The sequence below is a fragment of the Macaca thibetana genome, chromosome 1, assembly GCF_024542745.1.
Source record: "Macaca thibetana thibetana isolate TM-01 chromosome 1, ASM2454274v1, whole genome shotgun sequence".
Taxonomy (NCBI): Eukaryota; Metazoa; Chordata; class Mammalia; order Primates; family Cercopithecidae; genus Macaca; species Macaca thibetana.
In genome coordinates, this window is record NC_065578.1 from 100,195,998 (window position 1) to 100,209,406 (window position 13,409).

Sequence of the window (13,409 nt, forward strand, 5' to 3'; positions counted from 1 at the left end):
TTTCTCCATGCAGGTAATTGAACTTAGAAACTCTCACTCCGAGATGTCTCAGTGGGCATACAGGTGAAACTTACGTGGTTTATTCCAAGAGAGAATAAGATTTCAAATAATAGTTTCTATGTGTTGAAAACACACTGACTTTAGAGTTAGAAAGCTCTTAGATCAGATTCTAATTTCACCTTTTTCTCTCTTTCATTGATATTTTGTCTATATCCAACATATTAACTCTATTGACAGTTTTGAAATATAAATGTTTATTTTTCTGATGATAAAAGTAATTGTGATGGCTAACACTGAGTGTCAACTTGATTGGATTGAAAGATACAAAGTATTGATCCTGAATGTGTCCCTGAAGGTGTTGCCAAAGGAGATTAACATTTGAATCAGGGGGCTGGGAAAGGCAGACTCACCCTTAATCTTGGTTGGCACAATCCACTCAGCTGCCAGCTCGGCTAGAATATAAGCAGGCAGAAAAACGTGAAAAGGAGAGAGGGGCCTAGCATCCCAGACTACATCTTTCTCCCATGCTGGATGCTTCCTGTCCTTGAACATCGGACTCCATGTTCTTCAGTTTTGGAACCTGGACTGGCTCTCCTTGCTTCTCAAACTGCAGACGGCCTACTGTGGGACCTTGTGATCATGTGAGTTAATACTTAATAATACTTTACTTAATAATGCTTAATAAACTCCCATATATATCCATAACTAATGGACTATATATATCATTATATATATATATATATATGTATATATTCCATTAGTTCTGTCCCTCTAAAGAACCCTGACTAATACAGTGGCCATTATAGAAAAATTTGGATAAAGCAACAAAGGGCAAACATAGTATTGAGTCTTCGACTCCCAAAAAACTAGAATGAACCACTGTTATTGTTTATTTATCAATCCATACATCCTTATGTATGAATCCATACATCCTTATGTTAAAATACACTAATATCTCAAACTTTCACTATGCATTATATCATATTTCCTGACCTATGTTGGTAATAAGAAGTTCCATAAACATTTTTAGGACCACATAATTCTTCACGGCATATATATGCCATAATATAGCTGCATTGTCCCCTAAAATTTGACAGTTTGGCTCTCAATTTTAGATAGTCTAAATAATATTGAAAAAAGTTTTTTTAGGAACAGATTTTATCAATAGTTTTGATTATTTACTTAGAAGATATTAATAAATTAAAATACTGAAAAAGAGCATCTTGTTACATACTGCTGAACTACATTTCAAATCGATCCTACTAAATTATACTTCTAACAAGATTGGATGTGTACTCAACACATTGTCATCAGTACTATCACAAAAAAAGTTTTGCAAATATACTGGATAGCAGGGATGTCGTGTTACTTTATTTTGATATGTATTTATAACATACAGATATTTCTATTTTACTTAGTTTTCTGTTTAAAATAATATTGGTCTTTTGCCCATTTAGCTATTAGAAACCCTCTTTCTTATAATTTTGTAAGAGTTCTTTTTGTCAAGAATATTAACCCTGTTTCATTTTTTTCCTCAAATACATATCCCAACAATTTGTAGAATGTGTACTCTGTTAATCACTTAGCAAAACAGAACATTACTTATCAATGAGTGTAGCTGTAAATGGAAGAATAAAGTTAGTCTTTTTACCTTCCTCAAATAGAAAATTCTTAACTAAGAATTTAACTGAATTATTATACACCAAATTAATTTTTAATTGCATAGAAAGGCACCGCCTTTAAGTGAGATTTTGCTCTTCACTGGGTCCCTTTCTTTTCCCCATAGGTATTGCCGGCTTAAAAATCATGAGATCTACAAATTTGGAATGGATAGCTTTATTTCTAACAAAGGATTAGAGCCTGCAGTGTAGCCTCTAGTAGAAAATGAAAGCAGGCCCTTCCAAGGAGAAAGGGTGAGACAAAAATTTATGCTGAATGGGTTGTCCAAGCATACATACTCAACAGGTAATAGGAGAAGCTATGAATATTCATGAAGGGGATCCCGCGTGATAGTAAGCAAACATGCATGTTGTATATATCTTATGTTCACTTTGAAGTGCAGACTTAACATTTAAATGTGTTAAAATTAGGCTATGTCAAAGGTGAAACGAAAGACATAGGTTTCCTATGCACAGCTCCATGGATTGGCCAGAACTGTTCTGTGGTTGGCGGTCTCTTATCAGGAAGGAATGCTGGTCAGTTGTGTTAAAACCACAAAAAGGGAGGAGAATATGGCTGCAGCATCAGGCAGTTGGTTGGAATCAGCAGTAACGAAAGTCTTTTGAAAGGGTTGGTTTCCGTTTAATGCTGAGGAAAGAAAGTCTAATAGTGGTTAAAGAGGGAGAGGGTATAACAGGGGAGACTTGTCTGACCTGCTGGGAACTCTGTTTTTAAGGTTTCTCTATGGCCCCTTAGCCAAGAAGGAGTCCATTCAGTTTGGGGCTTAGAGTTTTATTTTTATTTCCCAGCTGAAGGAGCCCAATTTTGAAAGAGTTTGAGAATTAAAGGGATTTGAGAATGAAGGAAAGCAATGAACTTTGTACTGTAAAATAATGTAAATTACTAACTCCAAAGTGAAAAATACACTTTGCAAATTTTGAGACAGTTAAGACTATCATTCTATTTCTTCTGGATGGTTCACACTGTACAGTCTCTGTGAATCATATTTTACTTGGAATGCATGTGTATGCCTCTGTGTGTGTGTGTGTGTGTGTGTGTGTGTATGTGTGTGTATGTTTGGCTAAATACTTAATGTGAAACTTTCCCTATTAGTCTGTAATCAACTTATCTAAACCTAAATCATGATATGACCCTTTGTTAATGAGAATTCATACAAATAAACAGACATCCTTGATTTACATTGGTAAGGAAAATCTTGAAAGGGCTAAATTTGGAGTGCCCAGCTACTCCCTCTCCACCTGGCTTGTTGTGTGGGACTTTGCGTGTTAACAACTGTCCCTGATTGTCCTTCTATGGCTTCCCAGAAAGCATTACCCTAAGATGAATAACTAAATTGTATGACTATGGCATTTTCCTTATTTTAAAAAATGAGAATTCCGTGGTGGAGGATAGAAGAAAGTATTTTTAAGGGAGGTAAAATATGAAGTTAAGGGGAGCAGGTTAGGAACTGAGTCTTGCAGGTGAACAGAGTTCCTCTGAAGGTTTTGACTACCTGGTTGCTGTTTTCCCTAAACCTTAGGAAAAGTTGTATTTAGCATTATAGTATCACCACTTCAATACCATCTACAACCTTTGTGGTAGTGCTGTGGAGGACAAGGAGACAGGGGAAGAGGGACATGTAGCCTACTCCACATGAGTGCCTGTGTGGCTCCTGTATGGAGGTTAACGAGGATCCTGTTGAAGGTTATCTAAGGGCCCCAGAGTGTGACCAGCAGTCACATGAATGTGTTCCAAGGAGGAGCACAAGACATTAAGATACTCTGCTGACTAGATGTTTCTCTAAAAAAACCTTCATTAAGGAAAATCTCTTCTTCCTCTACATATGCTGGTGAGAGGTCAGCCTTTAGAGACGGGACAGGGTGTGGGGCTAGTAGAGTGACTTGAGATATGCATGTTTATACCTGCATAGAACTGTTGACAGTTCTGGTATGGTAGATCCTCTGAATCACTCAGATTTGTTTTTTCAATAAACATTTATTAATTTGGCAATTTATAAGTATATTATTCCTGTAATCCCAGCACTTTGGGAGACCAAGGCAGACAGATCACTTCAGTTCAGGAGTTTGAGACCAACCTCACCAACATGGTGAAACCCCATGTCTACTACAAATACAAAAATTAGCCGGGCATGGTAGTACATGCCTGTAATCCCAGTGACTCGGGAGAATCGCTTGAACCCAGGAGGCAGAGGTTGAACCCAGAATCAAGCATGAGAATCTCTTGAACCCAGGAGGCAGAGGTTGATTCAAGATCGTGCCACTGTATTCCAGCCTGGGTGACAGAGCAAGATTCTGTTTCCAAAAAATAAAAAATAAAAATGAAAATAAGATACATAGAAGTATATTGTAAAGTAAATCATATATTTCTTCTTTTGAAACTTGCTTTATAATTACAATAGTCTTCTATATGGTTTTTTTGTGTGATTTCTTGTATTACATTTAAGTTTTCCATACGCACTGATCAAAATTTTAGTTCATATTTATGGTTATGTGGCCTGCTCGGTGCCCTGTGAAGAGTAAAACACGCAGTAAAGTACCATCTGGAATCTGTCAAAAGATGCATTTAAATGTCGTATTAGCAATGCAGGATAAAATAAGAAAGATTTTAAGAAGTGGATGTTTGAGACTATAATTAATGGGTTTTTGTTGTACTCCAGTGACCCTATGGTCCAAAGTGCAGTCAGGGGCCAGTGCTCCCCAACGGAAGATATTTTAAGGGCAATTTCAGAAAGTTCTTTGTCACACAAATTGGACTCTCCCTTAAGAAAAGTCCTCTAAGTTGCAGAAGCTGAACTTAGAAAATTGAAAGTCTGGGTACCCAAATCTACTATCAATTGCTTCTTAGTTGCCTGCCAACTCAAAAGGTTTGTTATTGGGAATAGAAATCAAGGTAAAAGAGGCAGCGGAACTCAGAAGTTAGCTTAGATGATGAGAAAAACAACTTTTTAGAAGAAAAACTTTGTTCTAACTACACATTCTGCAGAGGGTCCTCCTGTTTCTCCAACTATATGCCTCTTTGCAAAATTTATGAGACTTCCCAGATCTGAGGTCAAACATTTTCCTGCTACCTTATAACTCTTCCTACCTTGTTCCTCTTGCCTTTTATTTTCCTTTCTTATGGCTTCCTTTCTATTTTTGTTTCTTTTTGTTCTCATTTTTGCTGTTACTGTTTTTTATGTTGCTATTCCTTTTCCCTTCCCCTCCCACAACCTCTTTCTACACCATAACTAGCAGTGTTCCTCCCTTTCTGATACTCCCTTCTTTCCTGTTTTTATTCTGGTTCTTACCCACTGAGTTTTAATGTAAATTTCCTCCTCTAATGTTCAAATTTTATTGTCAGTGTTTATATTGTTGAGGCATCACTAAGATCAAATCTTCCTGGTTATGTTTGGACTGTAGGTTTGGCTGTGTCAGGCACTTTTTGCCATCAAATGAAAGTATTTCTAGTCATCTGTTAACTAGAAAGCAATCTCAGGACCCGCTACTATAAGTAGGGCTGTAATTTCTTGCATTCATTATCAGGAAGATTTGATGTTTATTTAGAACTTCTATTAAAGCTTCAGGTTTTTGATAAATAGGTCTATTTCTCTTTCCCATGGGAACTGATAGTCCTAGTAGATAATTAGTCTTATTCTGCTTGATAATATACAAAGTAGAATCATATTTGATATTCATAGAATAGATACAGTTTGTACCTAAACGTGCAGAACAAGACTTTACTAATTAATCAAAATAGTAATTGGTCAAAAAGAGTAAAGGTTTTTCTTGAATGATACCATTATTTGACCAGTTTTCCCTTGCAAGCTACTCCAGTTTATGTGTGCATATATCTCTAAATCAAAGTCAACCCAATTCCTATCCTCTTTTCTTTGCCTACTTTAAGTGCTTCCATAGGTTGTCTGTAATAGATTTCTGCTCCTTGTCACATGAGCTCCTTTTACCCTAAAGTATCAATGACAGGCGTTATAAAGAAGGAGTCCCTCTATTATTATCATCAACACTCTCTTCTTCAATACAATTTTGGTCTTATTTTATTCATAAAAGCCAAATAAAATTCTATCTCCTTGCTCTTTGTTTTAAAACCCATCTTATGACCTTGATGTAACCAAAAAGTCCCAAAGAATATCACTCTGAAAAACCCCTTGGTAGTATAATATTGAGATGCCAATCTTAGTTTTATTTTACCCTTATTTTCTTCTTTCCCTTCCCTCTATTCAGTCTGATAAGACTCCAGACTTCTTTGCCCCAGCGGAAGTTTATGACTGACCATTTCTTTCCAACTTCTTAAACCAGATCTCAAACCAGACACCTCAGAGATAAATTAGGTCCACAGATATGTTTTACTAGGTTCTTGTTGATTTTTTTAAAAACTTGAACCAACGTTTAATAATTTGGCACATTTCACATAGATACCTGGATTTCTGACTTCTCTTGAAAATTAGAAGACATAGCCACACTGGGCTGCTGTTTTCACCTGGGCACAAGAAGCCAGAGCTGAGTAGAGGCTGCAGCCTTAGGGGGATTTCACGTTCTCCAGTTCTCTTCGTTTCCACCACCATCCTTTCCTTCACTCACTTATGTTATTTGCCTTGGCCCTGTGGGAACTGCTTGAACCCTGATTTAAACCCACTGAGGAGACATACTAGGTGCCTCAGAGGGAGACACCTTAAGAAAAGATAGCTTACATTCGCAGGCAGAGACTGTTTTGCAGAAACATCATGTATTCAGCAAATATTCAACAATCACCTACCATGTGCCCAGTATACTTTTTGGTGCTGGAGATAAAAACAATACACAAGACGGAAACTTTTCCTGCTCTTGTGGAGTTTATATTCTAATAGAGGGTGTCAATAAACGAGTGAACCCATGAAAAATATAGTTGCAAGATAATATATGACATCCTGTGTACAATAGGATGTAGAATATTCTACATAGGATGTCATACACTTACCACTATGGTAGAGAGAGGAATATTAACATAAATCATATATTAAGGGAAGGCGTCTGAGTGATGTTAAACTGGGAGGTGAATATAACATTTGAGGTAGCACAAGCTTTGTGAAGAGCTTAGAAAAAATATATACTAAGCAGAGGAGACAGTATTATACAAGAACCTCGAAGTGGGCCTGAGTTTGATGTCTTTGAGGAATTTAAGGCGAGTGTGAGAGGGGCTTAGAGAACAAGGGGTGAGATATAGGAGAGAAGTTGGGGAGTTGGGTGGGCTCCAGATCTTGTAGAGTTTTGGGGTCCACAGTGAGCAGGTTGGATCTGATTCTAACTAGACTGGAAGATTATTAGAAACTGCTAAGTATGTGAGCAGCATAATCTGACCTTTTTTTTTTTTTTTTTTTTTTTTTAGATGGAGTCTCACTCGGTCACCATGCTGGAGTGCAGTGGCACGATCTCAGCTCACTGCAACTGGGTTCAAGCGATTCTCCTGCCTCAGCTTCCCGAGTAGCTGGGATTACAGGCATGTGCCACCACGTCCAACTAATTTTTGTATTTTTAGTAGAGATGGGGTTTCACAATGTTGTTGATCTGTTGACCTTGTGATCCACCCACCTCGGCCTCCCAAAGTGCTGGGATTACAGGTGTGAGCCACCACTGCCCTCAGCCAATCTGATTTCTTTTAAGGAATAATGTCCTACAGTGTGCAGCTACTATTAATTTTTAAATCTTTTTTCAATTGTGAAATATAACACATATGGGAAAAATATATAAAACACATATGAAGAGTTTAGCAAATAATCATAAAGCAAAGATCGTGCGTTTCCCATCTAATCGAGAAATAGAACACTGTCAACTCCCAGAAGCACTCCTAGTTTGTGTTCCTTCCGGAGCACAACGGCCTCTTCCCACAAGAGTAACTACCATCCTAACATTGAGAGTATTCAATTACCTGATTTTTTAATAGTTTCACCGCTTAACAATGCATCCCTACACAATATAGTTTACTGTTGTCTATTATTAAATTTTGTGTAAATATCATTTGATGTCTGCACTAAGATGGTCAATATAAACTTCCTCATAGAATGTATCTTTCCCAATACAGAATGAGAAAAAGCATTTTAAATATAGCATATTTTCCACTTACAACAATCGGAGTGTACCCTACTGAAATACATTTCAAAAAATGACAACCAAGAGAAAGAAAGATAAAATTCTTGAGCAAAATACAAAAGCACAGCAGTTTCTAACCTCACTACCACCCCCAGAAACCTTTCAGTGAGTAGAAAAAGTTCTCGGAATACTTACTAACACATCCAAATATGTAGAGACATAAACTGAGTGGGTATCTTTATCTTTTTCCTTTTTGGATTGAGAAATAGTGAAACTATCTGTTCGGGATAAATAAGTGAAATGGGGAAACGAACACTGGGAAACTGTCTTGGCTTTTCAGGTTGCTATAGTAAAATACCATAAGCTGGGTAGGTTATAAACAACAGAAATTTATTCCTCACAGGTTTGAAGGTCGGGAAGTCCAAGATCAAGGAACCAGCAGATTGTTTGGTGAGGGCCCACTTTCTGGTACATAGATGGTGCCTTCTCCCTGTATTCTCACGTGGTAGAAGAATCAAGGGTCTCTCTGGGTTCTCTTTATAAAGTCAACTAATCCCATTCATAAGGGCTCAGCCCTTAGGATTTACTCACCTCTCTAAGGGCTCATCTCCTAATACTATCACCCTGGGGGTTAGGATTTTAACATATGAATTTTTAGGGGATACAAACATTCAGACCATAGCAGCAACTAACAGCTTCATGAGGAATTCCCTAGTCCCGGAGGATGAGTGGGAACAGATGTAAGCCAATTGTGTCAATTCCTTTCCCCTAGCCAGTGATATGTTTAAGCATAAACATTTGATGTCACTGACCGGTAAAATGCAAAGGAGGAAATTTAAGAAGGAATTCATAGAAGAGTCAAGAGCCATAGAGGATGGAGAGATATCCTAGAGATTAGCAAAGCAGAAAGCCCCTACTGTTCTTAATGATGGAGGAATGAAGTGAGGAAGTGACATTATCAGAGCCTGGAAGCCAAGGCCAACTGGCAGCAACTGGAACATGGAGGCCTGGTCCACTGGGAGGCTGGAGAGGGAGCCACTACAGTGAGGCTCACTTGAGAAGGTTTTTGGAGCAAAGAAGGAAGGGGAAAATGCCCTGGATTCTCTCTTTTTCCTGCCCTGCAATCTGCGCCAATGCCTTTGAGCTGGAAGCTGGCTGCCAGGAGGCTCTGGAAAGTACACCCTGCATCAATCAGCCTCAATGTGATACAAAACAAAGCAGAGGAAAAGTAAGAACTGAATTTGAAGGTGAACACATAGAGACTTGGCACAAACAGGATGAGAAAAAGAAAGAAATCAAGGATGACTCCCACATTTCTGGCTTGTGAACGTGACGAAGTCCCACTTCTGCGATGGGGAACATTGAAGAAGTAGCAGTTGGGGAACCAAACTCAGGATCCTTGTTTTGTACGTGTCAAGTTCGAGTGAAGCTATCAAATGAGTTCAACCACACCGGAATATTCCCTTGGACTGGAGAGAAAGGGAACGACAGAAGAGAAAATAGAGAGAAGCAGGAGAGAGGGAAAGAAGAGAAGGAGATAGTTTGAGAACTTTATGTGTCCTAGAGGCAAGATGGCCTAAATCCTGATTGCTAGCAGTGCTACAGGGGAGGTGGCAAGCCTCCACGAAGGAAAAAGGGTGCGTATTTCACTAAACACAATAGTTTATTTTCTAGAAATGAGGCATGGAATCAGGAGAGACTAGAAGGGACCATGCTGTAAAGGATAGTGAATAGTGTCCTCAGCAATCACTGTAGTGGACCAGTGACCAGGCACCTCTTCTCACACACTCTATAGACACGATAGCATCCGACAAACCTGAGATTATAGTCTTGAGATTATGGGATTTGGAGAGAAGGGAAATAGAAAAGACTAAGGCTGAATTGCCTGTCACCTCAACTGTACGGAGATTCAGAGACAAACATTTTCTTGCTTCAGGTTTCATCTCCTTTCACCATAAGACAATTTGTTGGATATAAAATCCCCCAGAATGCAATTTCCAGAGATTGATTTATTTAGTTTGACTTAACCCGTTGGTGGAGCTTTAACAAGATGGTCCAGAGGGGCTCTGGTTCTCCAAGTGTAATTCCTTTTGAAATCTCCCCACAATGGGAAATTCAGAAAGAAACAATCCTTCCTGGTTGTCCAGTCTAAGTCAATGAACCAAACACACATGCAGGCACAAACACCTCCAAAACACACGTATTCCTAGAAATCATGTAACCTAGTTCCATGTATTAAAGATGAAACACTTTTCCTACGTGCAGCAGAATCCGTTAAGACCCCTGCCTATAAAACAAACAGCCTCTTTCAGCAAAGTAAAGGTGTGAGCCGTATCCACCTGCTCCTCATTTTGTTTACCCTCTGGTTTCTAGGTAGTGCCCCGGGAAAAATCTGAAAAAGAAATGGTGTTCATTTCAAATCCATCTACCTATTAAAGACCTTACAGAAACTGAAGTTTACCAGTTTCAAGCACTTTAGGCCAAGTAATATTTCTAGACAGGGCATATTCATACTCTTTTCTGTGAGTTGAAGAGAGAGAATATGCATGAGTGAGCCCTGTACATTCAGCACCCCCAGGTGCAGCTTAAGGGGAAAAATTCTGTTCTTCCAGTTTCTTGTGTATAAGTACAATTTCTCTAGCTCTCAAATAGTTCAGCGGAAAAAAATAATAATAAATTAAACACCATTTGGGGTTCAGTCCTCTGATTGGGAAGCTATGGAATTTTAGAAAGCAAAGGATTCCAAAATCTCACAATCTAGATTCTCTGGACCTGTAATGTAGGCATTCTGACTCCTCAGTCCTCTACTATTTTACTTTTAGTATAAAATTTCTTTTCAACAATGGTAGCTTTGGTAATCCATATTACATAGTAGGGTCTGATACAAATTTTTATTAGACAACGAAAGAAACTAACCATGTCTTTCATCTTTTTCACTATATAAAAGAGAACTCTTATATATCTAGCTGGGCACCATCTGGCTGGGCACGGTGGCTCATGCCTGAAATCCCAGCACTCTGTGAGGCCGAGGCAGGCAGATCACTTGAAGTCAGGGGTTTGAGACCAGCCTGGCCAACATGATGAAACCCCCTCTCTACTAAAAAAATAGAAAAATTAGCCAGGCGTAGTGGCATATACCTGTAATCCCAGCAACTGGAGAGGCTGAGGCAGGAGAATTGCTTGAACCAGGGAGGCAGAGGTTGCAGTGAGCAGAAATCGTGCCACTGCACTCCAGCCTGGGTGACAGAGAGAGATTCTGTCTGAAAAGAAAAAAAAAAAAAAAAGACAAAAAAGCACAATCTAATCTTCCAATTTTGCTTAACAGGGAGCTCAAGCTGTTATTATGTGCATATATGTGTTGTCACATTAACATGCCAATCAGTCAGCACAGTATGAGGGCATGTTTTCATTTGCTGAACTGATTAAATGACCTCCAAATCATGCTTGCTACATAAAACTGTGAGTGCAGGAATCAAGAACCATAAACTTAAAATAAACCATAATAGCTGTGAGGATTGTCAGAATGCCTTGTTCCCAAATATTCTGGCTATGTGTGCAGAGAATATAATAAGCTATCTAATTTTAAGGTTTAATTAGGCAAACTGTTGATTCTGAACTGGCTACAGCAGAATGAGTCAACCCATATGTTCTTTGTCACTGGAATATGAGCTTATAAACAGACTTGTCTACAAGGGAGAAAACTCACAGATGACTGATAAATGAATTTTGGCAGTGGCTTATGATCATAATTGGCAATAACTGGGGAAAATATTGACAATGGTAAATTTTGAACTCTTGGAAACAGCGACTCTGAGTCTATCTCACACTCCAACTGTGGTTGAACAGCACAGAAAGCCTCCTGGACCAGATAGATTTTAAATTATACCTTTATGGATGGGAAAAGGAGGATAAATGGAAGCAAAATTTTCTAGGAATATGTCCAAAGTAAATGACTGTCGATATGTGTGGTTATCTTGGTCTGGCTGTATATTTCTGGTTCTAAGCGGAGATTGTGTGTGTGAGTGTTGATGTCGATGAATATTCATGCACCAGGGAAGGAAAGTATTCTGTTAACCTGGAGCTATAAAACTTATCTATCAAAATCCTACATGAGGACTGTGCCATCTTTCTTGATTTGCTGAGAATCAGGATGCCTTACACAATGCGGAGGGCCTTCTCAGAGGGCTGTGGGTGACAGGAAGACAAACAGCAGTGGTAGCTCAGAGCTTAAATTCCTAAGTCATCAGCGCCAGCACAGAGCTCATTCTACAATTGTTCTGGAGACAAGTGGGAGATGACAGGATGCCCAAAATAGCAAGCCTGCTTACCTAAGTATTTGTCTCAAAATCCTGCTGGAGAACTGCCTGCTTTGTTTCGATGGAACTCTTGGTGAACGTTCAGTTATCAGAAGCACAAGTTATTGTGATGGGACCACTGAGTCTGTCTCTTATGACTGAGCTATCATTTTAGACTGGCAATTTGTATAGTTACACACTAAAGGTGGGGGGGGGGGAAAGCCTCTCTCCTTTTATCCAGCAAACATTTTTGAGAATTTTCTATGTGCTGAGAACTATACAAGTCACAGGAACTACAAAGATGCATAAGATATTATAGGTCCTGCTCCCAATTTAGTAGAAAAGAGACATAAGAACAGATAAATGATAACACAATTAAGTTCATGCTATAAATGGGAACAAGTGCTTTGCTTATTCCATAAAAAGACTGATGAACTTTGTCTTGGGCAGCTGGGAAAGGATTTGTGGAAGAGCTGACATTTGAATTAGGTTTGAAGAACAAGTAAGAGTTTTCTAGATGGAGTAGTCAAGGGAATTGTAGATGATGGATATCTTTATGGCACTGATTGTGGTGATAGTTTTATAGTGTACATTTATCTTTAAACTCATCAAGTTGTATGCACTAAATACATACAGATTTTTGTAAGTCAATCATTCCTCAATAAAGTGGTTCTTTAAAAAAAAAAGTCAAAGGGAAGGCATTCTGGCCATGTTTCAAATCACATAGACCTGAAAACTCATGAAATACTCTTTGAAGAGAGAGGCATTCATGATTAACCGGCCAAAGGGGAAGTGGGGGAACAAAAGGGTTGTGGAATGGAGTGTTGGGAAAGGAGATCAAGAAGAAAGCTAAGACTGAATCGCAAGGTGTCTTGTATGCCACGCTATAATACTTGATTATTTTCCCCATTTGGGTAACAGGGAGCCGACAAACATTTATAAGGATGAAAGAAACATGATTAGATTTATGTTTGAAGATGTAAATTCAGACAACAATGCAAAAAATGAAGCAAGTGAGGAGATGCTGATGGATGTGATGGAAAGTGGGGAGATACTCGTAGAAACCGTGAGGGCTGAAATTAAGCAAATGGTGATAAGAATAGAGAAACCACTAAACCTCAAAGATAGTTGGTACAGGTAGTTGCAGAACAGTATACTTGTAGGAAGAGATATATTTGAGAAACATACTACTGAAAACTCAGAAATAATGAGAACAAAAAAAAGGAAAAAATTTTACCTATGTCAGGAATGCATTCTTCTGCCTTTATAGTTTCAGCATCTCTTGAGTCTATATTCTAAATTAATAACGACTGAGCCCCAGTTGCTTGCTTACATTTTATGGGCCTACTTAAATTGGAAAAATAATCACCTGCAG

At 38.5% G+C, this 13,409-nt stretch overlaps 1 long non-coding RNA gene across 1 annotated transcript; it reads left to right on the forward strand.

Annotated features, from left to right (window-relative positions):
* The first annotated feature begins 499 nt into the window (after positions 1 to 499).
* Positions 500 to 12,813, forward strand: LOC126929256 (uncharacterized). The gene is made up of 3 exons (XR_007717117.1): positions 500 to 641; positions 1,787 to 1,913; positions 7,039 to 12,813. It is a non-coding gene; the product is annotated as an uncharacterized LOC126929256 (long non-coding RNA).
* The last annotated feature ends 596 nt before the right edge of the window (positions 12,814 to 13,409 follow it).